General features: G+C 41.0%; 1 long non-coding RNA gene and 1 pseudogene across 1 annotated transcript; both read left to right on the plus strand.

Annotated features, from left to right (window-relative positions):
• The first annotated feature begins 1,946 nt into the window (after positions 1-1,946).
• On the plus strand, positions 1,947-5,164 carry LOC134376231 (olfactory receptor 8B8-like; annotated as a pseudogene).
• Positions 5,165-12,981: 7,817 nt separating this feature from the next.
• LOC134374802 (uncharacterized) lies at positions 12,982-21,906 on the plus strand. The gene is made up of 3 exons (XR_010023347.1): positions 12,982-13,061; positions 13,436-13,525; positions 21,844-21,906. It is a non-coding gene; the product is annotated as an uncharacterized LOC134374802 (long non-coding RNA).
• Positions 21,907-22,328: the final 422 nt, after the last annotated feature.

Raw genomic sequence — 22,328 nt, forward strand, 5'->3', positions numbered from 1 at the left:
GAGGTATGAGTCAGGCGTTTTTATGTTCCAGTGATGCTTGACTGAGGTTATAGTCATTGAGCTCTCCCTAGGAGATGAGGACTCCTGAGGTAATGTCAAGGGTTTGAAGCTGACCAGTCCATCAATTGCAGACTCCATGATGCCAAAGCACCCAGTCCATCATGGGACCCTGACATCTGAATCTGCTGATCCGGTGACCAGCCTCTCTCTCTGTCTGCAGGACAAACCTTTACCTCACCTTCCCACCTCTTCCCCTTTACAACCCCCAGAACAAGCATGAGAAGGCAGGATGAATTCAGCCTGGTCTCCTCCCAGATGCTGGTTATCTGAATAAAGCTTCCAGTGCTACCACCAACTTTTAGACTTTTGGGTCATTTGTTTAGTGTGAGAGGGCAAGCCTTAGCCTGTTGACAGTAACAAGGCGATGTCTCATTGTGGTTTTGATTGTAATTTCCTGATGATTAGTGACGTTGAGCATTTTTTCATATGCTCATACCATACCATTTTAATTTCTATAGCTTCATAGCATATTTTGAGGTCAGGTAATGAGATGCCTTCAGCTTTGTTCTTTTTGTTCAAATTGCTTTGTCTATTTGGGGTGTGCTGTGGTTCCATACAAATTTTAGAATTGTTTTTTTCTATTTCTGTGAAAAAAAGTTCATTAGTATTGTCATAGGGATTGTTTTGAATCTCTAGATCACTGTGTGTAGCGTAGACATTTTAATGACATTAATTCTTTGAACCCGTGAACTTGGGGGTGTCTACTACCTTGTGTGTTCATCTCTTTCGTCAGTGTTTCATAGTTTTTATTGTAGACATCATTCACATCTTTAGTTTATTCCCAGGCATTTCGTTTATTTACTGCGCTATTTAAAAGGAATTACTGGTAGGTGGGAGCGAAGCCAGTGGGAGACCCTGCCTCACCTTTGGAGGTGAGAAAGGGGCGGCTTTCCTAACTAGTCCTCCCCGCCCCGCGCTGGGGTCTCCACGGTGCCCTGCGGTCCCCACCTCTTCCTGAGAGCCGGGCTCCACTCCGCCTGGAAGCGGGGAGCTCGGACGTCTCCTGGGCTCTGGCCGGGCCGGCGGGCGCATGCAGGCTCCTCCGTCCGAGTGCGGGACGAGCGCGCGGGACCGGGCGGCTGAGGCGGACCCAGGAGGTAGGGCCGCGGCGAGGGCAGTAGTGTCCGGCCGAGGCGAAGGGAGGCGCGGGGTGCCTCGGGAGGGTCCGGGTGTCCGGGGCGGGGCGGCGGGTGCTGGGGCCGGATAAGGGGAGGCGGTGGGGCGTGACCCCGGGGCCTGGCGGGCCGGGGGCTGCGAGTGTGGCGGGGCGGGGCGGCGGTGATGCCGGCGCAGGCCGAGAGACCCGGCGCCCTCCTCCGGGCAGGAGGAGCCTGGCGCTGGCCGCCATGTCTGCCCCGGGTGGCCGCGGCGGCGGGTGCTGGGGCCGGATAAGGGGAGGCGGTGGAGCGTGACCCCGGGGCCTGGCGGGCCGGGGGCTGCGAGTGTGGCGGGGCGGGGCGGCAGGGGACGCGGTGGCGAGGGCGCGGTGGCGGGGAGCGCCGGGATCCCAGCAGGGCGGATGGTGGCAGGACAACCCGCCTCGCCGGTCACTGTGCAGCGGCCGCGCGGCAGCGCGTGTGGGGGACGGCGCCCTCCCAGGCAGCCCAGGAGAGCCCCTTGCAGTCCACTCGCCGAGGCTCCGCGCCTGCGGGTCCTCCTTGCCGGGCCCTGCGCCCGTCTGCCCCCGGGAATTTTCTGAGGGGGTCATTGCATTTCTGGGAGGCCCCACCACCACCCCCCTTTTTCATTTTGGCTGAAACCCATTGCCCAGGCGGCTAAACTGGGGCAGGTGGGGCTGTCCGGGTGTCCCACCCACACCCCCAGGACAATGTAACCGGGTTTTCTGGGCTGTGGGAAACTCTGCCTCAGACTGGGACGGGTAATGGATGGCGCAGGGATCTAATCCTCAGCGCTTTGTAGTGATGCAAGTTAAGAGACAGTCATCTCTCAAGTCCAAGTGGTGGTATCAGAGCGGTGATATATGGGGCAAGTCTGTATATATTATGTATATTCAAATAGACATATTTGACTGTGTAAAGTTTTAAAACTTTTGTTTGGCAAAAGATACTTTAAGCAATCAGTGGACTAATAGTGGATTAGGACGAATTATATAGCTTCAATGCAGGTAACGTACAGAAGATTAGTATTCACTGTATTCCTCAATTGGTCAGGAAGAGAGAAAACAACCGCATAGAAATGGGGAAAGGACATAAATAGGTAAGTCAGAAAAGCAATTTCAAAAGGTTTACAAATTTATGAAAAGATGCTCAAGCTCAGTAATAGAATGCAATTTAAAGTAACTGTGATACATCACTTTACGCTTATCAGACTGTCACAGCTATAAACACCAATACCACTTCGGTTGGGAGAAGAAAAGAAAGTTTCATACATTGCCCATGGAGATGTGATTATAGCTTTTACAAAAAGAATAAACTGAAATACAACATTCTGTGAATTTATCTCATTGAAATAAAAGTACTGGTATATCAAGGTGTATTCACATGATGATTATTTCAGCATTGTTTTTGGTGGTTAAAAACTGGTAAAATAACGAATTTATTAACATGGAGTGGTTGGGTAAGTTATATCTACAACACAGAATATTGGAGATATTTCAGCAAAGTATTTTTAATTGACAAAAGAAAGAGGTAAATAAAATAAGTACTTTGTAAGTCAAGTGTAAAGCCCCTATAATATTTGGTTATGTGAGTAAGTAGTAAAATATGAGAAGGTGTGTGCTAGGTTATAACCACGAATAACTGGGGATGATGAGTTTGAAGGGAGCTGAAGAAAGAAGGGGAGTGCTGAGCGAAAAAGGAAAAGGAAGTGATTTGTTTTAAAAGATATAAGGTATTATGCATCATATGATCATATATGTCATATTGTAATACATGTGTGGGAGGATATGTATGTACATGTAATATTTTGAGAGGTATTTTAAATGTCATTAGCTATGTGTGAACAATTTTATCTAATCAAAGAAGAACTGGGAGAAATAGAAGTGAAGGGAAAATTTCTACCTTCTCTGCCCTGAGGAATGTACAATCCCTGATGTGAAAATCTGAGTTGAATATTGTCTCCAAAGACACCAGGGTCAAAGCATCTTCATGAGTGTATAAAGTTTCTTAAATCTGTCTTTCCTAAAAGATTTGAGTGATGGAGAGGGTCCTGGGAAAGCCTGTGTATCAAATCCCCAAGACCTTGAAGCTCAAAATAAAATAATTTACACGATGCTACATGTTATTTTGTTGGAAATAAAAGAACTGTTTGGATTCCTTTTTTTGTAGTTTAATGATCACTGCCTGGCAAATTCATATTGAAAACCATGATCTTTATTTGATTGATTTTCTGAGTGAGTCAAAGACAGATTTATAAATGTGCTGAGCCTCTCTGCACAAAAGGAGGGTTTTAGTTCAGAACTAACCTTCTGCAGCAGCAAAGCTATTTCTCTTTGGAGAACAAAGGTGGAGGAAAAAACACAAGGACAGTTCTGATGCCTCTAGGCAGAAGGAGGATGAGCATTGAATCTTTATGTTTTTATGTCCTTCCATGGACTCTCTTTCTGCAGCTCTGACCCTGAGTTACAGATAATTAAATGGTCTGTGCAGGAGAAAAGTAGACATCAAAAGTACTGCTGAGATGATTCGGTTTGTAGTGCCTCCATTCTTTCTGCTCCTTATAGAATTTCCTGTGAAAGAGACCAAGGTTCTATTGCTGACAGTAACTTTCTTGCTGTATGTACTTCAGAAGCCAAAGGACCTCTGTGCGTCTCTGATTCCTTAATTCTGCCATGAACATGGTGCTCATGGTCTCCACCCTACACTGCATCCAGAATGGGCTGGTGGTCAGCACAGGTAGCCTGAGTATGGCTTATGAAGTTTGACAAGCATAAAGTGGAATAAGTGTTAGTGACACATTGAGTCAGAGAAAAGATGAGAAATCACTGCATTTCCTCCCCTGGACAAATTTCTCCCATATGCTTTCATTATGCCGATGCCTCCCATGCACCTGTCTTTATTGTACGAGCAGTGCCAGATCCAGTTTTCTATCAGATAGTTAAACCTCAGCAGAGCCTTTGGCTTCTTGGCTTCAGAAGGGATTGGGCATGGCATTGCATGGTAAATCTGGGTTCTGTCTCAAATATGACTGTACTGTCCTATCTTTCAGATCCCACTGGAAGAGAATGGACATTGGAAACAGTTCCTTCATCATTTAGTTTACTCTTGTGTATCTAACAGAATATTCAGGGATCCAGTTCCCTCTCTTCTTCCTCTACCTAGGAATCCGTGTAGTCACTGTCAGGAAAACTGGGTTGGTTTTTCTAACTGGACTGGATTCTAACCTTCACACTCCCATGTACTACTTCCTCTTTAAATTATCCTATATTGATCTTCTGTTATTACTCCATAACTGTTGGTAAACTTTGTGTCAAAGATGAACACCATCTCCTATGCAGTATGCATGACTTAGCTCTTTTTCTACTGCTTCTTTGTCAGTGCAGAGTGCTATGTGTTAACAGTGATGGCCTATGATTGCTATGTGGCCATCTGTAAGCCCCTGCTGTATAAGGTCACCATGTCTCCTCAGGTACGTTCTCTGCTGACTGTGATTGTGTATGTGGGGGCATTTATAGGTGCCTGGGCCCACACAGGGTGCATGATGAGGCTGACCTTCTGTTAGGCTAACACCATCAACCATTACATGCGTGACATCCTTCCCCTCCTGGAGCTCTCTTGCACCAGAACTCTCATCAATGAAATGATGGTTTTGGTGTTGTGGGCTTTGACGGTGGTGTGCTCAGCCTCACCATTATTGTCTCTTACACTTCATCCTCTCCAGCATCCTACATATTCACTCCACTGAAGGAAGGTCCAAAGCCTTCAGCACTTGTACCTCACATGCAGTTGTTGTTTCTGTTTTTTTTTTAAGTCGAGGGTGTCCATGTCCCCCATCCTTCTCCTGTTTGTGTATGAATCAGGGGAAAGTGTGCACAGTCTTCTGTACCATTGTGGTGCCCATGCTCAATCCTCTGATCTACAGCTTCAGGAACAAGGAAGTTAAGGTTGCCCTGAGAAAAAGCTTGAGTAGAAAAACATTTTTCTGAACTAGGAGCAGTACTAATTGTCAGAAGACAATATGGTTTTCCCTTTGTCCCCTCCCTCCCACAACACCCCAGAGGTTTTTCACACAGACAGAAGTGGGATATAACAGAAAGATCAATGAATTTGGGATCAAAAGGCCGGCATTGAAAGCTTTGGAAAATAAAGACGTCATTATAGTTTTATAGGGTAGCTGGAAACAATAAGTTAATGTAAATTAAAGTGTGTATTGGGGCCAAATAGATGTGAGATTTATTCCCTCCTTTTCTCTTTTCCTTCTTCGTTTCCTTCCTTCCTCTCTCTCTCTTCTCCTCCAATGTTTTCCGCTTATATTTTAGAGGGAATTTTCAAACTCTTTTCAAATAAATTTACTAGTTTATTACAGATTACAGTCACTTGAGTTTGGAAAGAATCCCTTCATCTACAACTTTAGGTAGAGTTTGCATCTGAACTTCAGACCTACATATTTCACTGCCTAGCATCTCCATTCGAGTTCTCCGTAGGCATCTGAACTCAATGTGACAATTAACCTTATCATGGCAGCACATCCAACCCCACTGAACTCTTTCTTCTTCCTGTGATCACCGTCATAGTGAACAGTACCATCACCTGTCTAACTGCTCAAACCCAAGAGGGGTGTCTTCCTTGATTCCTCTCCCTTTACTCATCACTTCTCACCCCTGCTTTGCAGTACTCAGTGCTGCTGTTACAGAGAACCCCTGTAATTTCCCCTTTTGACCCATTTCTCCTAGTATTACCTGATGAGATGGCTGTGCCTCCTCTGTACCTGCCGTCCATGTATGAGCAGAGCACTGTCCAGCTGTGAACCCCTGTAGTTTCCCAAATACAACACATTCTTTTTCCCTGAACACTTGTCCACAAGTTCTTCCCTCAGCCTAGAACACTCTCTCATATCCTCTTCTTTGCCTTGCTCAGCCTATCCATCCTTCAGGAATGAGATTACCCAGAACCTCTGCAAAGTCTTTCCTGAACAGAAAGACAAAGTTAGACGAACTTGGGGTATAATCTCATAGCATTCTATGCCTACCCTGTTGTGGTACAGGTCCCACTGTATAAAAACTTATTTTCCCCTCAAATCTCTCCCCCTCTAAGTCTATTGGCAGAAGCTGTATCTTGTTTGATATTGTTTCTCTATTACCTAAAACAGATTTGAGTCCCTGACCTAGAACAAGCACTTAATATTACATTTATAATCTGATTTTACTTACTTAATTATAAGAAAATTCTAAGAAACTTATTTGCAGGATAATTTTTGTTTAATATAAGGCAGTAATGTATATAAGAATGACATATCCAGCATGGTTTTTCAAACATAGTAGAAGAATAACTTGATAATTTATACAGTGTGTATGGGATTTCCCTTGTTTTCTTCTGGCTACCATCTTTGTAGATACATTTTGTTTATTGAACAGTGCTGCTTCCTAAATGGTTAAATAATATTTGCCTTTCCACATCACTCTTGTTAGCTGTTCCTCTCCCTTTTTTTTCCTTCTATGTTAATGTTCAGATATCAGCTGAAGAGAAACCCTGCTTCACTTATCCTGCCAGTTCCAGCTGCTCCTGTTGTATGTTTTACAGACTAACGTAAAAAATAAGGGCCTCAATAATAGCAGTTCTCACGTTCTTGTTTAATTGCCTGATTAGTTATCTGTCTTCTCTACTAGATGATGAAGACTTTCAGGATAGACAGCATGTGTGTTTTATTCACTATTATATCAACAATGCTTAGCCTGGCTTCTGGCCCTTAGTAAAGACTCAATAAATGTTGGTGGAATATTTATTTATTTCGCCTATATGTACACTTGTTATGACTTTAAGTTTTGACTTGAAAAGAAGACATGTTTGCGTAGAATAGTGACCCAAAGAATTGCTGCCACTTCTGTGTCATGGAATGATTTTTGTAATAATCTACTTTCATTAGGATTTTTTCTATCTTCTCTTAAAGCACAATGATGGAAAACAAAGCTTTATTTATTTTTATCTGGGTTGTTGTGTGTATTCAGGAGTCAGCAGTGGAAGATGTGAGTTGGGCAGACTTCAAGAGTAGAGCAGGTGAGCTCACAGCCTCTGGTGTTGGACTACCTGGGAGTTTGGCTCTTTCATTTACTAATTAAGTAGTCATAAAAAAAAATTATCCAACTTTTCTGGATGTCAGTTTTTTCATCTCTAAAATGAAAATAGTAATACTGTCTCCTTCAAAAGATTTTATGAAGATCTCTATCCACTTGCTTGGTATTCAAGCTTCAGTAAATGGGATGTAGTTCTGAATATGCAGCTGTGTTGCAGTGTCATTTTTCTTTCTGAACCTCAGATTAAGAGCTTGCAAAATCAGAGGTTTGGCTGGATTATGCCCAGCATTCCACCCACTTTTAAAATCTTATGATAATTTTGTCTCAATTTTTTCATTTAAGCGATAATAGGATTGGGCTGGATCAACAATTCACAACCTGGATATTTGTCAGAGTCACTTACAAAACATTTAAAATTATGATCCCCCATTTCCATCTTAGATCTACTCAAACAGAAGATATTTGTGAGCAGGGCTCTGGTATCTGTACTTTTAAAATGTTTTTCAAACTATTATGACATTACTGTTTGGATGACTGGTGATTTAGGACTTTCCCACAACATTCAATGAGTTTACCACTATCTATTGACAGAGGGATATGTGGAAGATACTATAAATGTTGCTGAAAAGGTGGTTTCCTGGTGTCCAAAAGTTCATGAACTATTTCAAGAAGGAGAGAGGTGTCAGCACTGTTAAATACTGTAGAGACTAGGGGAGGTAAGCATCAGGTTATGTGCCTCATGTTGGAAATCTGCAAACTGGGTGAGAGAAATTGTATGAAAGTGGTAGAAGCAGAGATCTGATTACAATTGACTAGAAAGTGGAAGAGAATGAGGAGGCAGAAAAATATGCATAGCTTACTTATTCATCATATATTAGAATAACAGATCAGTGGAAAAACATAGAGATCTGGAAATAATTCCAAGTACGTGTAAGAATTTGGCACACAATGTTAAAACAATGTATTTGCTATTTAGAAAAAAGTACAGGTAGATAATTACATTATTTCACATACCAAAATTAATTTCATGGTATTAAGCATTAATATTTAACAAATTTATCTATAAAGGAGCTAAGGAAAATATATGTGAATATTCATGTAACTTCAGCGTGAAGGTAGAAGAAACCACAAGAAAAAGCTTTTATTAAAAAAGCCCTATGGTGAATAACTGTTTAGATACAACGATAACAAATAAAAGTCATTAACTTTCACTTACTACTCTATGGTGAAATAGATATTTTGACGGGCTTATTTGTAACAAAATAATTAGATCCTGCGTTAAACATAATATTCATTAAATTGTTGTGTGCGCAGGATATACAGAGAATTACCAAGAAGAATAAAAAGGAGGAAGGAGGAAAGAAGGAAGAAAGGAAAGAAGAAATGAAGAAGGAAGAAGGGAAGAAAGAAGGAAAAGAAGGGAGAGTGGGAGGCAGAGAAAAAGAAAGGAAGGAAGAAAGAAAAGAAGCAAGTTAAAGAAAACTTTAAAAAAATAAATTACTGAAACTGGAGTAGTGATCTGTGAGTACACACATAAGGTCTCATCTGCAGGTGAAAAATTATAACAGCCATGAAGGCCAGCAACAAAGTCAGGGGCCTTAAAAAAAAAAAATCCAGGCCTCCAAAATTAAACCTGGGACGTTAGAAGTAGGAGTGGGGGGGGGTCCCAAGGTGATAGTGCCCTAGCTTTTTAAAAACAAGTCAAAAACCAAAAAATGAACAACTATAAATACTCTCTACAGGAAAGTGTTGTTAGCATCCTATGTTAGGTCCCTAGGTTTTCCAAAGCGTAAGATAAACGAAATATAATTTTATAATCAAAGATCCCCAAATTTATAATAGGGGTGGGGGATGAGGAACAACCTCCAGAGTGTAATCAGAAAGATCAAATAAAAGATTTAGATCTTCATGGATTTTAGATGCTTCAAGAATGAGGGTACTTTAAAAAATTCATGGTAAGATTGCATTATCTTTCAATACTATTTTTCTACAAACTTTTTGAAGTACCCTCATATTAGGTATATAATATATAAATGTGTTATAAATATTATATAAAAATAATGATAAATAAAATGATTAAGGAATCAGCAGATAGAGTCCTACATGAGCAAGCCATAAGAGACTACAAAAAATTCAAAATAGAGCTTTTAGAAATACATTTGCTGGAATAAAATAATCTAAATTCAGAATAGACACAGATTACAAGAGGATCTGAAAAATTTCTTAAAATGCAGCACAGAGACAGTAAAAGATGAAAAATATGAAAGAAGCTAAGGATTGTGGAATATGGAATAATTAGGTCTCATACATGTCTACCTAGAGTCCTAAGACAAGAGAATAGAGAAATGATGAGAGAGATTACTTGAAACGAATGCTTAACATTTTCTGAGATCAGTGAAAGACATGAATCCACAGACACAGGCTAGTGTGGCTGGAGCAGAGTTAGTGAGGGAAGAGTGACAGGTACAAGGTCTGAAAGGTAACGAGGAGAGGTGAAGATCATGCAGTGATACAGGAAGCATAACATATATGAAGCAGAACAAATAAAAATAAACCCATTCCCAGACACATTATTAATAGTAAGTGCTACTGAACAAAAAAGACCAAGAAAATAATCTAAAATGGACAGAGAGAAGGATCACTCTGAAATGAATGGCAAAGTAACAAAGGCCCCTAAGAACAAATCAGAAGACAGTGAAATAATTTACTCATTCATTTATTCATTCATTTATATGACAACTGTTTATTTCTACTCCTCATAGTGTTTTAGCCACTATAAATATGCCCTCAAGTAGCTAATGTGAGCAAAATGAACCAAATACATGGTATCATAGGAGGTGGTAATCATGGGAAAAATGAAACAGATGAGCATAGAAAATGTTGGGGGAACATCTTTAAGTTGGGTGGTCAGAGAAGGTCTTGCTAAGTTGTTTTCAGAACAGAAACTTGAAGATGGTGAGGAGGTAAGCCATATAGACATCTGGGTGAAGAATATTCTAGAAAGGAGAATCAGTAGATGCAAAGGTGCTGAGGAATAGAAGTGGTGCCTGAGCAGTTAGAGAAACAACAGGAAGACCGTGTGAGTGGAGCAGTGTAAGGAGAGAGAAATAGGTAAAGAAAAAAGACGTAAGCAAGGAGATTTACAGCTTTTACCAAGTGAGATGTGGAGTCGCTGGAGGGTTTTGGGCGTAGGAGTGAAATCATGTGACTTACATTATAACAGGATCATTCTGGCTAGTGTGTGTTGTGGTAAAGGTGAAAGTAGCGAGAACTATTTTGAGGCTATCGTAACAATGCAGGTAAGAGATAATGAGAGATTGAACCAGGATTGCAATAGAGGTGGTGAGAATCAGTTGTATAAGGATAGATTTGAAGGTAGAGGTCACAGGATTTGCTATTGATTGGATCTGGTCTAAAAGAGAAAGGAGGGGCCACTGGTGACTATACAGTTTTTGGCTTGACCACCTGAGAGGACTGAAGTTTTAATTATTCAAATGGAAAAACATAGCAGGAGGAACAGATTTTGGGGGCAAGATCAGAATACCAGTATAGGACATGGAGTGTTTGAGATGGTTGTTGGGATAAAAGCAGACATCCTGAGGAGGAACTTGGATGTAATAGTACAAAACTTAGAGGGAAGGTTAGGCCAGAGATATAAATTTGAGAGTCAATATACATGTTGAGGTTTACGGCCTTAAGACTGAAGGAAATCACCAAAGTGAAGCTTATATGAAGAGGTCCGAGAGTTGAGTCCTGGGACACTACGATACTGGGAGAAGCTGATGAGCCAGCACAGGAGACTGAGAGTTAGATGGAAAGAGGAGAGCTTGAAGGGTCCTGAAAACCAAGAAAGAAAGTATTCGAAGAAGTGATTAACAGTGCCAGCTGTCCCTGAGCGTAGAGTGGGATGATGACCAGAAACATGGATTTAGCAAGGTCACAAATGTTGCTGATGTCTTTGATCATATTTTCAAGGTGCTGAAAGAAAACAAGTATCAAAATTCAGAAATTTGTAATTGGCACAACTATCTTCCATGGACAAGGGTGAAATACTGACAGTTTTGAATAGACAAAAACCAAAAATCCAGTTTTTCACTACAGACTTACACTAGAGGGATTTCTAAAGTGAGCCTTTCAGGAAAAATAAAAGTCATCAAAAAGGACAGTCTGAATTATGAGCAAGAAAATTGACAAATGTGTAATTAATCTAAGCAACAATTGTCTGCTTCATATGCTCATATTCTTTCTACTAGTAGAATCAAATACAAGTATTTGTTGTAGTTAGAACTAAAATGCTGTATAACACCGACATGCATGTTAGAATAGGGGTGTCAGAATTAGTGTTTTAAGTTTTAAGTTTCTTTGGCTTTTCAAGATTGGGATAAAATAATTAACTTTGGGCTTTAAGCGTGCATGATAAAAATATGTGAGTAACTGCTAAAAGAAGATGAATAGGAAGTAACTCTACCAAGTGTGAAGAGTAGGGATAAGAAATGGAGAAAATAAACAAAAACACAAAATTCAATGCGAAAAAGGCAACACAGGGACAATAGACAGCAAACATTAAAATGGTAAGCAAAAAATCTAATATGTCAGTAATCCTAATAAATCTAATTGGGATAAACACACTTCAAAAGATGGAGATTATCAGTTTGTATAATAATAAAATTTTATTTTATATATGCTGTCTATAAGAGACTCATCTAATAAGCACTTGAGAAAGTTAAAAGTAAAATGATAGAAAAGGGATATACCAGGAAAACAATAACCTAAAGAAAGCTTTAATAGCTATATTAATTTTAGGTATAATAGTTTTTGAGATGAAAATTAGTATTAGGGATAGAGAGGATCACCACATAATGATAGAAGACTCAATTGACCATGAAGATACAGTTCTTACATTATATCCACCAAATTAAAATAAAATCTTGTAAAGTACAGTTCTATAGGAAAACATTTTTATATTCACCATCTTGTGGGTGCTTTCAACATTTCTTTATCAATCATTTTTTTGACCAGAAAAGATGTAATAAAGATATAGAAGATTTGAAAACAAAGGTAATAAGCTTGATTACTGAATATGTATAAAATCCTCCTTCATTTTATTAAAGAGTAAACAGGGGCCGAGCCCGTGACGCGGCGCACTCGGGAGAGTGCAGCGCTGGGAGCGAGGCGACGCTCCCGCCGCGGGTTCGGATCCTATATAGGAATGGCCGGCCCGGTGCACTCACTGGCTGAGTGCCGGTCACGAAAAAGACAAAAAAAAAAAAAAAGTTTAGTATGACGTCACCATAGTAACGGCAACCAGTACGCAGGCGTTCTTTTAAAGACTGGGTGTGCTCCTGCAGTCGCTGAACCTGCCCTCCCCCTCAGACCGCCTTGTCTCCATTTCCCCGAGACTGCTCCTCCCCGTGGAAGCCAAATCGCCAGTCACCGCCCGCCTTTTCCTTGACGTCATTGGAGCGCGCCAGGTTTCAAAGGCTCGGGGGCGGGCTCCTGGATTCGCGCATGCGTCCCTGTGCTCTTTCCCCAGGCTGGTTCGGCCATCTTTCAGTGCCGCGCCTCCGCCTGGCCTTAGGTATCTCGTGTTTCGGGGCCCGTCTGTGCTGTAGCCGCCGCCGCCGCGATGGGCAAAACTGCTGACTCCCGGACTCCGGGAGCCCTACCCGACCCGGTGCGGAGCTTTAATTGCTGGAAGAAAAAACACAGCCATAGGCAGAACGGAAAGAAGCTGTTGAGGAAGCAGCTGAAGAAGCCCGAGTGGCAGGTTGAGCGCGAGGGTATCAGCCGCCTTATTCAGAACTACGAGAAGGTGAGGATGGAGCTGGGGAGGAGGCGCGGACCGGCCCCTGCCGCGCGCGGAGTGGGCCGGCAGCGGGGGGCGGACCCGTCCCTGGGGACCCGGCCTGGGGAGCATGCCGTAAGTCCACTGGCTGGAGAAGGGAACGGGGTGGGAGTTGTCACCGGAAGCCCTGTTAAGGCCCCAGGAGTGGTCCAGTGGGTGCCACAACCCAGGCCTCTCCACCGTCGTCTCCACACTTAAAAAATGTTAGAAATGCAATGGTACTTAAGGGCAGGGAGACTAATGCTGTAAAACTTATAGTAATATTTATAGTAATAATACAACAGTAATGGTAATAACGACACCTACATTTTAAATCACGTATTAATTATTTGACTTCTTAGGTATGGATCCGAATATTCCCATATTACAGATGAGAAAATTGAGGCTCCAAGAGGATACGAAAACTTATCCCAAGTTCTCACACTTAGCAGGTATTTGGAATTGGATCCTAGACTCATGTCTTTCTAATTGCAAAGCTTCTGCTTTTGATGGTTAAGACAGACTGTCCCTCAACATCATCCATCCTCCTTCCTGTGCGCATCTCATTTTCTCCACTTGCTCATGTCGCTATCAAAGAATTGGTGTAGAAAAGTTAGATTGTTGGTCTGTTCCTGTTGCCTATCATCCCCAATATTGTAGCTTATGTTCCCAGATAAGTATCCTTGTAGTTAGGACTTTGACCTCTTAACCTCTTTCCCCCTCAAGATCCTTAGGTCCTTCAATTCCTCTCCTCCTTCCCCCAAATCCCATGGCCTTCACCCACCGAACTCAGCCTGCTCACCCAACTCAGCGACTGCCCCCTTCTAGCACAGTATAGTCAGGTATTTAACAGGTGGAATATTCCTGGAATTTAAGTCATCATGGGTCATCCTGGTGTAGTCTTCCTTTAAATGACCCTGAGATTAACAATAAAGTTAGAGCTTAGAGTTTGAGAGTTTGGGCTTTGGAGTTCAGATGATGATTTGATCCCGGCTCCTGCTCACCAGATGTGTGACTCTGGGCAAGTTACTCTGTTTGCTTCCCTTTTCTTGTCTTTAAAAGGTGTAATAATAGTACCTACCTTATAAGTCGTTATGGGGATTTAGTAAGATAATGCATGTGAAGCATTCTGCACAACACCTGGCACATAGAGATATTCCATATATTCGCTGTTATATCATTACTGCTACTGTTGTATACAAAGCACTTCAAGAAGGCACTGTAAAGTAAATTGCTATTAGATTTCATTTCGAACTGTGAGTAGAATTGCCTAGGGAGTATAGCCTCAGCCCTTTTTTGGTTTATTCCTGTGTACCAGTGACTTCTTATTGTGTTGGGCCCAGAGCTCTTCTGAGTTCGTATTCTTATTTCTGACTATACTGGATGTTTTACCTAATAGAGTCACAGGATACGTTAAGTGCCAGAAGTCATTTTCTTTTCCCTCATACCTCAGCAACCCCTCCTAAATCCATAATCCTATGTATTAGTTTCCTGTTGCCATTCTAACAAATTACCACAACCTTGGTGGCTTAAAATAATAGAAATTTATTCTCTCACAGTTCTGGAGACCAGAAGTCTGAAATCAGTTTCACTGGGCCAAAATCAAGGCATCATCAGGTCCATGATCCCTCCAGAGGCTCTAGGGGAAAATCTGTTCCTTGCTTCTTGTAGCTTCTCGTGGCTGCCAACATTCCTTGGCTTGTGGCTGTATAACTCCAATCTCTGCCTCCGTGGACATGTTGCCTTCTTCTGTTCTCTGTCAAGTCTGTCTCTGCTGTCCTTTTATAAGGACACTTGTGGTTGCATTAGGGCCCGCTTAGATAATCCAGGATAAAATTTCCCTATTTCAAGAAGTGTGATTAGTTTTTATCACACCTGCAAAGTCACTTTTTCCCTATAAGGGAACATTCATAGGTTCCAGGGGTTAGGTAGGGCATCGACATATTTGGGGACCATCTTTTAGCTTAGCACATCCTAGCTCCACCATCTAAGCAGACCATTGAGCCAGAAAACCTAGAAGAAATCCTAGACACTTCTCTTTTACCCATTCTTATAACCATCTGACTGATCACACTGGTGATGTATTCTGCTTCTTAAATTTCTCAAGTGCATCTCCATCTCTACTGCTATCCCCTAGGTCAGGCCTCATCATCTCTTGTCTAGAATACTTCGGTAGGTGTCGCTTACAGCAGGGGTCAGCAAACCTTTTCTGTAAATGATAGTACATGTTTTCAGCTTTGCAGGTCATAAGGGTAGAACTATTCAACTCTGTCCTTGTAACACAAAAGCTGCCATAGAAGTATGTAAATGAGTGAGTATCGTGTTCCAGTAAAACTTTAATTAGTGAAACAGGTGGCCAAGGGGATTTGGCTCTTAGGCCTTTTACATCCCTAGTCTATTCTCAATCATTTTACTCCTGATTAAAACCTTTACTTGGCTCACAGTTACTTTCAGGAAAATTTTCAAACAATGTGTCAACATGTTCTAGTCTATTGAAAAACTAAGTTATTTGTGGTCAGGTAGACCTGTTTTAAATCTCACTGAATTTAGGTATTGACTAGCTGCATTTCTTAATGTTCGTTGAGTCTCAGTTTCCCAATTCAACAAACAGATTATTAATCACCCAGAGGTTGTAAGGTTCAAATAATGTATGTAAACCAAGCAGTACATGACAAGCACACATGAAGGAATGATTTGCAGTTTGGTGAATTGGCCATGTTTCTTGATGCTTCTTGATGTTTCTTCTCCAGTACTTGATGTTTTCACTGCTTGTAGTGAGCATTCCCATTCTCCCACCCACCCTAGGGATACGTAGTACTTGTCCTTCATGATTTGTTTTACACTTCTCTTATTGACCTCCCCAGGCAGAGTTAGGGCTGCTGTGCATCTGTAGGGTTGTGTAAATACCTTTATTATAGCATTTATGACCTGGCTGTGATGATTTGCTTCTTTATTTAACTTCTTTAACTGCCTGCTAGATCATGAACCTCTCAAGTTCAGAGACCAGTGATATACAGTCATCCCTAGGTATTCATAAGGGATTGGTTCTAGGACATCTCTCCCCCTGTCCCCCCCCCCAACTGTATACCCAAATCCATTGCTCAAGTCCCTCATATAAAATGGCATAGTATTTGCATACAACCTGTGCATGTCCTCCCATATACTTTGTCATCTCTAAATTATCTGTAATATTTAATACAATGTAAATGCTGTGTGAATAGCTGTTATACTGTATTGTTTAGGGAATAATGGCAAGAAGAGCCTGTACATGTTCAGTACAGACACAACCATCTGTTTTTTTTCTTGAATGTTTTGGATCTACATTTGGTTGAATCCATGGATGTGGAATGGATGTGGAACCCACAGATATGGAGGGTCCACCGAAGTCATCTTTGCTCTCCTGAGACTGGTAGCACAGTGCTTGTCCTTGAGGAGGTGCTCAGTCAGTGTTGAGATGATGTTTGGTGTAAGATTAGACCTTTTCCAGAGGCTTTGCTCTGGTTGTAGCATTGGCTCATTCTTTTTGGTCTCTTGTTTTAATGATAATTCGTAACATTTATCAAACTTTTGTACATGTTGACTTACCATATCCTCATAACAAACAACCATGTGAAATTGTTCCCATTACACGGATGAGAAGACATTAAGGCATAGCAAGGTTAAATTATTTGCACAAGGTTAAATAGCTAGTGAAAAAGGAGTTCTAGCCCAGGCAGTCTAGGTCTGACACCAGACTCCAAACCACCGTACTTTACTGAGATTCATTTGTTAAACAAATGTTTAAATTCCAATCTTTTCATTAAGTTGAAGGAATAGCTCTTTTTCCTCTGAGCATTGTTCTGTTTTATTTTTCTAATTTTAGACATATTTTAAGATTTGGTCAAGAAATAATGGGGCCAGCAATACTAGCATGTAATCATTTAAATAGCAGATTTGTTACTCTCTTGGTAACCAAGGTGCAGACTCCTCATTGTGTGGCTCCTCAGGTGGTAGCATTTGGGAATACAACTTTTATTATAGAACCAGGGTACATGGTGGTGCTTAGTTGCCTCACTGGTGAAATACTGAACAATTGGATTTATAAACCTTTGAAACAATTTGACAGGCACTTGTTGAGGCCTATGTAAATGTACATAGGAAAAATTCATATCTGGGTCCCTAGGGAACGGTGATGCAGTGGAGTGCGGTTGATACATTTTGACAAATTTTATAATAGTAAATATGTATAAATGTTATAATAGTAAATAGTATATAGGTAACTCAGTGCTGTGGAGTTAGAGGATGGTGTAATTAGGGGGAAAAGGTTGAGTTACTGGGCAAGGTGCTCCTTCTGGCCAAATGTATTAGAAAAACCGTGTTTCCTCTGGACTTGCTGTCTTCTTCCTGGTGGTTGCAGCCTCAGGCAGGCCTGGTTTGGGGAGCTGGGTGGATGGGTTCAGCCCACCATACCTCAGCTTTACCAGCTGCCTTTGTGCTGTGTGCAAGCTGTCCAGCTGTTTGTGGTAGCCATGAGTGGAGCTCATTCTCTCTTTTTTTTTTCTTTTGACACCTCGAGATCATTGGGTAGGAGCTAGTTCTTGAATGATGAGTTCACCAGATGGAAAAGATTGGCAAGGACATTCTAGGTGGAGGAGCAACATGAGGAAATACAAAGAAATGTGAAAATGCATAGAGTTTTTTGAGGGAGGAAATACTCCTTGGAGTGTTGCATGCGTTCCTGCATTGGCTTCATATGGGTTGGAGAAGAGATTTTTTTTTGCAGGTGGGTTGTGAGTGACTCTCGAGGCTGTGGTAAGCAGAATAACAACCTAAAGATGTCTGCATCCTAATCCCTGGAACCTGTGAATATGTAAGATGGCAAGGGGTCAGTTAATCAGCTGACCTTAAAGTAGGATGCTTAGCCTAGGATATCCAGGTAGGCCCATTATAATCATAAGGGTCCTTAAAAGTGGGAGGCAGCACAGTCTGTGTCAGTGTGATGTGGCAAAGACTTGATGGCCATTGTTGGCCTTAAAGATGGGAGGGGGAACATATCTTAGAAATGTGGGCAGCCTTTAGAAGCTGGAAAAGGCTAGGAAATGGACTCTCCCTTAGAGTAATCAGAAAGAATTCAGCCTGGCTGACTTTTTTGTTTTAGCCAAGTAAAACCCAGTTTGGATTACTGACCTCCAGAACTGTAAGATAATACATTTGTGTGGGGTTAAGCAACTGTAGTAATTTGTTATAGCAACAGTAAGAAATTTATACAGAGGCCATGCTCAGAGACTTTATCTGGAAGCAATGGGAAGTCTGGTGGCAATTAGAGAATATGTCCCAGTTATAAAGGTTCTGGAGGCTGAGACCAGGTAGAAGACTATTGGTGTAGCCTAGGTCTTGGGTCCTCTGAGAAGCAGATGGCAAGATGGGATTCGATGAATTGGAGATTTATCGGGGAGAAATGCCTGCGAAGGATGAAGGAAAGAACAGGAATAGGAAGGGAGAGGAGAGGAGGAAAGAAGGAACAGGTAGGGAGTCTGACTGTAGCACAGTTGTAAGAAAGCTTCAGCCAGCTGATGGGGAGTTTCTGTTCCAAAGTTGTCAATTAGAGGAACCCCCCCAGCCTGCAGTAATACTGCTACTGAACTTAGTCACTGACTAGGAGCAGCCAGGGAAAGCATGGTGTTTTCAGTGGTGGATCTACAGGGGTGACAGCTGGCAGGGTCAGTCGGCTGTGCTCCCCGCAGTAGGAGATCTGGCTTGTGTCTTTCTAAGGACATCACATACGGTGTATGTGATGGAGAACTGGAATTGAGGCTTATTGAAAAGTGATGAACTATTTGTTGTAGTTCAGCAGCTGTTTTCACTGCTGGATGGCTCAAAGTCTGTATCTGGGATTCACTGAGATTTTTACGATAATCACCTGTGCTATATAGAAACTCAGCATTCTAATCCTGCCTTTTTTTCCAGTTAAAATTTGGTCTGGTGTGATTTGAGGCACATTGCTTTTCTCCTCTTGATTGCAATAGGTGGAGCACTCTAGGAAGGTTTTATACTTTTTTCTCTAGGCATTATTCACTTTTGTGAGAAATAGCTATTATCAGAGAGAGGTGGAAGAAGGTGGTTAAGTGATATTCACTCTGTTCTCCCCTCTGCCCCCTCCAACTTTTCCACAAGCGTTGGGAAGTCTTTAGAAAGGACTTTCCTGACTTAAGAAGAATAATGATACAGATTTTAGTGAGAGTGTGAGGATTGTGGAGACAGGAGTGAATCCCCCCATCCTCAAGCAAAAGATAGTGTTATTCTGTTTATAGGAACCACAGCCGTCTTCTGCTGTGTATACACCTTCTGCTGTATATAGTACTTCTGCTAAGTATTGCTTGGACTGTAACAGACTCTTCTAGAGCCAGGTTGGTAAACTTCTTCTGTAAAGCCAGATAAACTTAGGCTTTGTGGGCTACACAATCTCTGTCACAACTGCATAAACAATATGTAAATGAATGGTTGTAGCCGTGCTCCAATAAGACTTTTCTTACAAAAACAGGCAGCAAATTGGGATTGGCCTGCAGGCTGTAGTTTGCTGACCCCCTGTTCTAGAGCATCAGCAGGATCAAAATTTCTTTCTCTTTCTTTGGTGACCTCTTTTTTTTTCTACTAGTTTAATTCAGTGTGTTGTTTTCTTTTTAAATGCATTATTCTTTTTTTTTTAATTTTTAACTTTTTTGTTTTGCCATTAAACAATGTAAACTTTTTTTTTTGTCGCCCTTTGCCAATTTCTCCCTAATTCTCCCCCTCCCCCTTTCCCACCTCTGGTGGCCTCAGCTTTGTTCTCTTCTTCTGAAAGTTCAAGGAATTATTGATTGTTGTATCTTTCTTTTTTTTTCCCCTCAGCTCCTACTTATGAGGGAGGACATGTGGTATTTCTTTCTGTACCTGGCTTATTCCACTTAACATAATTTTCTCTAAGTTTGCCCATGTTGCTGCAAATAGCAGAATTTCATTCCCTTTTATGGCAGACTAGAATTCTATTTTGTATGTATGCCACATTTTCCTTATCCAGTCATTTGTCGATGAACATTTAGGTTGGATCCAACTCTTAGTTGTTGTAAATAGAGCTGCAGTAAACATAGGAGTGCAGGAATTCCTTCGACATGATGATTTCCATTCCTTTAGGTATATACCCAGCAGTGGAATTGCTGGATTGTATGGCAGTTCTACCTGTAGTTGTTTGAGGAAACTCCATACTGTTGTCCATAATGGCTGTACAAATTTACAGTCTCACTAACAGTGTAGAAGTGTTCCCCAGTGACCTCTTTTTAAGATTATGATGTTGTTTTATATTGTAATGGTTGACAGTAGAATGTTGGAACAGTTTCACTCTTCGAAGATTCCTCTCTAAGAGGTTTACAGACTTTAGAAAAATGTGCAGTATTTTGTTTGAGGAGCCCACCTTGCCTGTGCTGTGTCTCTTGATGGGGATCATAGAGGGTGTTGCCAGTCTACCTCCTCCTGTAGGCATTCCGTTCCCTGTGAAAACAGCTTTCTAGCTGATAGTACAACACTGCAAGGATGACCACACCTAATTTTAATGTCCTGTTTGGAAGATTATCCACTGAAGTTTCTTGCTGGGACAGGATGTCATTTGAATAAGTCATTCTTTTTTTAGTATATGTGCTGCCAAAACAAGCACTGAGTAATCATTCTTCTAATGCTAGTACACTGATTCTGCCTCCTCTCATAATGTCTGAAATGATTTGTAAGGATTATGACAACGTTTTAACATTTGTGTTTTCAGTATTTGTGGGCAGAGAGTAACCCTGGCCTGGGTTACATCAAGAACGCTGGGAAAGATAATGTGTAGATTGTGAAATGAAATACAGCTGCCATCCCTTTGCTGCCTAGAGTGTAACTTAAAAAAATGAGCATTACAGATGCAACTTTCCCCTTTTGTGAATCACGAATAATTTGGCGGCATATTCCCAGATATGAGCAGTAGTTCCTGTGTTCAGTATCTGTAATAAAATAATTCTTCTGAGCAGCTGAAATGAAATTCAGAAAATTGGATTTATGCTAATAAAGAACATTAGTAATGAAGATTTGGATAATGCAAAGTTAAAGGGCAAAACATTACTTATCATGGCATCAGAGCATGACACAGACATTTCTCCTGATTTCTTTGAAATAATACTGTTCCTTTAGTATACCCCCAAAATGAGTAGTTTATCAGGTTGGATTTCATAGGCCACTGATTTATGATTAAAATTTTGAAAAGATTGTGCTCACAAGATCTACTTCTTTCAACTAAGATCTACTTTTTTCAGTCTTTTGTAGAAGTTGTGCATATAGAACTATTTTCATCGTGGTCTGTGGCTTGTAGTCATTTTGTCCCTTATTTTTTTTACACTGATATCCCTTAAAGGATGACTGAAAGTAAATTTTCTTTCTAAAGTTGAGGTGGTGATGACTTACTGTGTTAATATCTTGGAGGTGAAGGATGTTGAAGGTATTAATGTATGTTACTCACTTGTCTAGTAATTTATTTATTTTTTAATCAACTTAAATGGTTTTACAGACTTACAGTTTTGATTCAGGACAGCTTCCTCAAGGCAAATTTCCTTTCAGAGGGAATGATGACTTTTAATTAGCAGTGATGATTGAATTTAATCCTGCCATACCAAGGATGAGCTAGGCAGTACAAGTTAGAGAAAAAGTGATTTCATTGTGAAATAAATGAATTATCCTGTAGGTTATTTTGTCTTTTCTGACATTGTCCCCTTTTGTCCTTTTTTTCTAGATAAATGTAAATGAAATCACCAGATTTTCAGATTTCCCCTTGTCCAAAAAAACATTGAAAGGTAGGTATATGGTGATCTTGGGACATGTTATTGGATTTCTTGATGCTTTTTTATAAATCAGAGAGGATTTAGGGAGTTTAACCTGAAAAATCTTACTTTGATATCATGAAAACCAATTAAAAATGAGCAGTATTAATTTGAGTTTTAACAATCTGTCAGTCTCATGATTTCTAGACCAAAGAACATTGAAAAAAAAAACAAAAAGATGCTAGGAGCCTCTGAATAATTAAAATGAAACCTAATCGTGTTAGTTAAAATAAGCAAAGGAACAAACAAAAATTTGATACCCTTTGTATTGGTTTGCTAGGGTTGCCAAAACAAAATACCTAACTAGGTGTCTTAAATAACAAATTTATTTTTTCACAGTTCTGGAGGCTAGAAGTCTGAGAAGAAGGTGCTGTCAGGGTTGGTTTCTTCTCAGGGC

The sequence above is a fragment of the Cynocephalus volans genome, chromosome 4 (assembly GCF_027409185.1).
Source record: "Cynocephalus volans isolate mCynVol1 chromosome 4, mCynVol1.pri, whole genome shotgun sequence".
In the NCBI taxonomy this organism is placed as follows: Eukaryota; Metazoa; Chordata; class Mammalia; order Dermoptera; family Cynocephalidae; genus Cynocephalus; species Cynocephalus volans.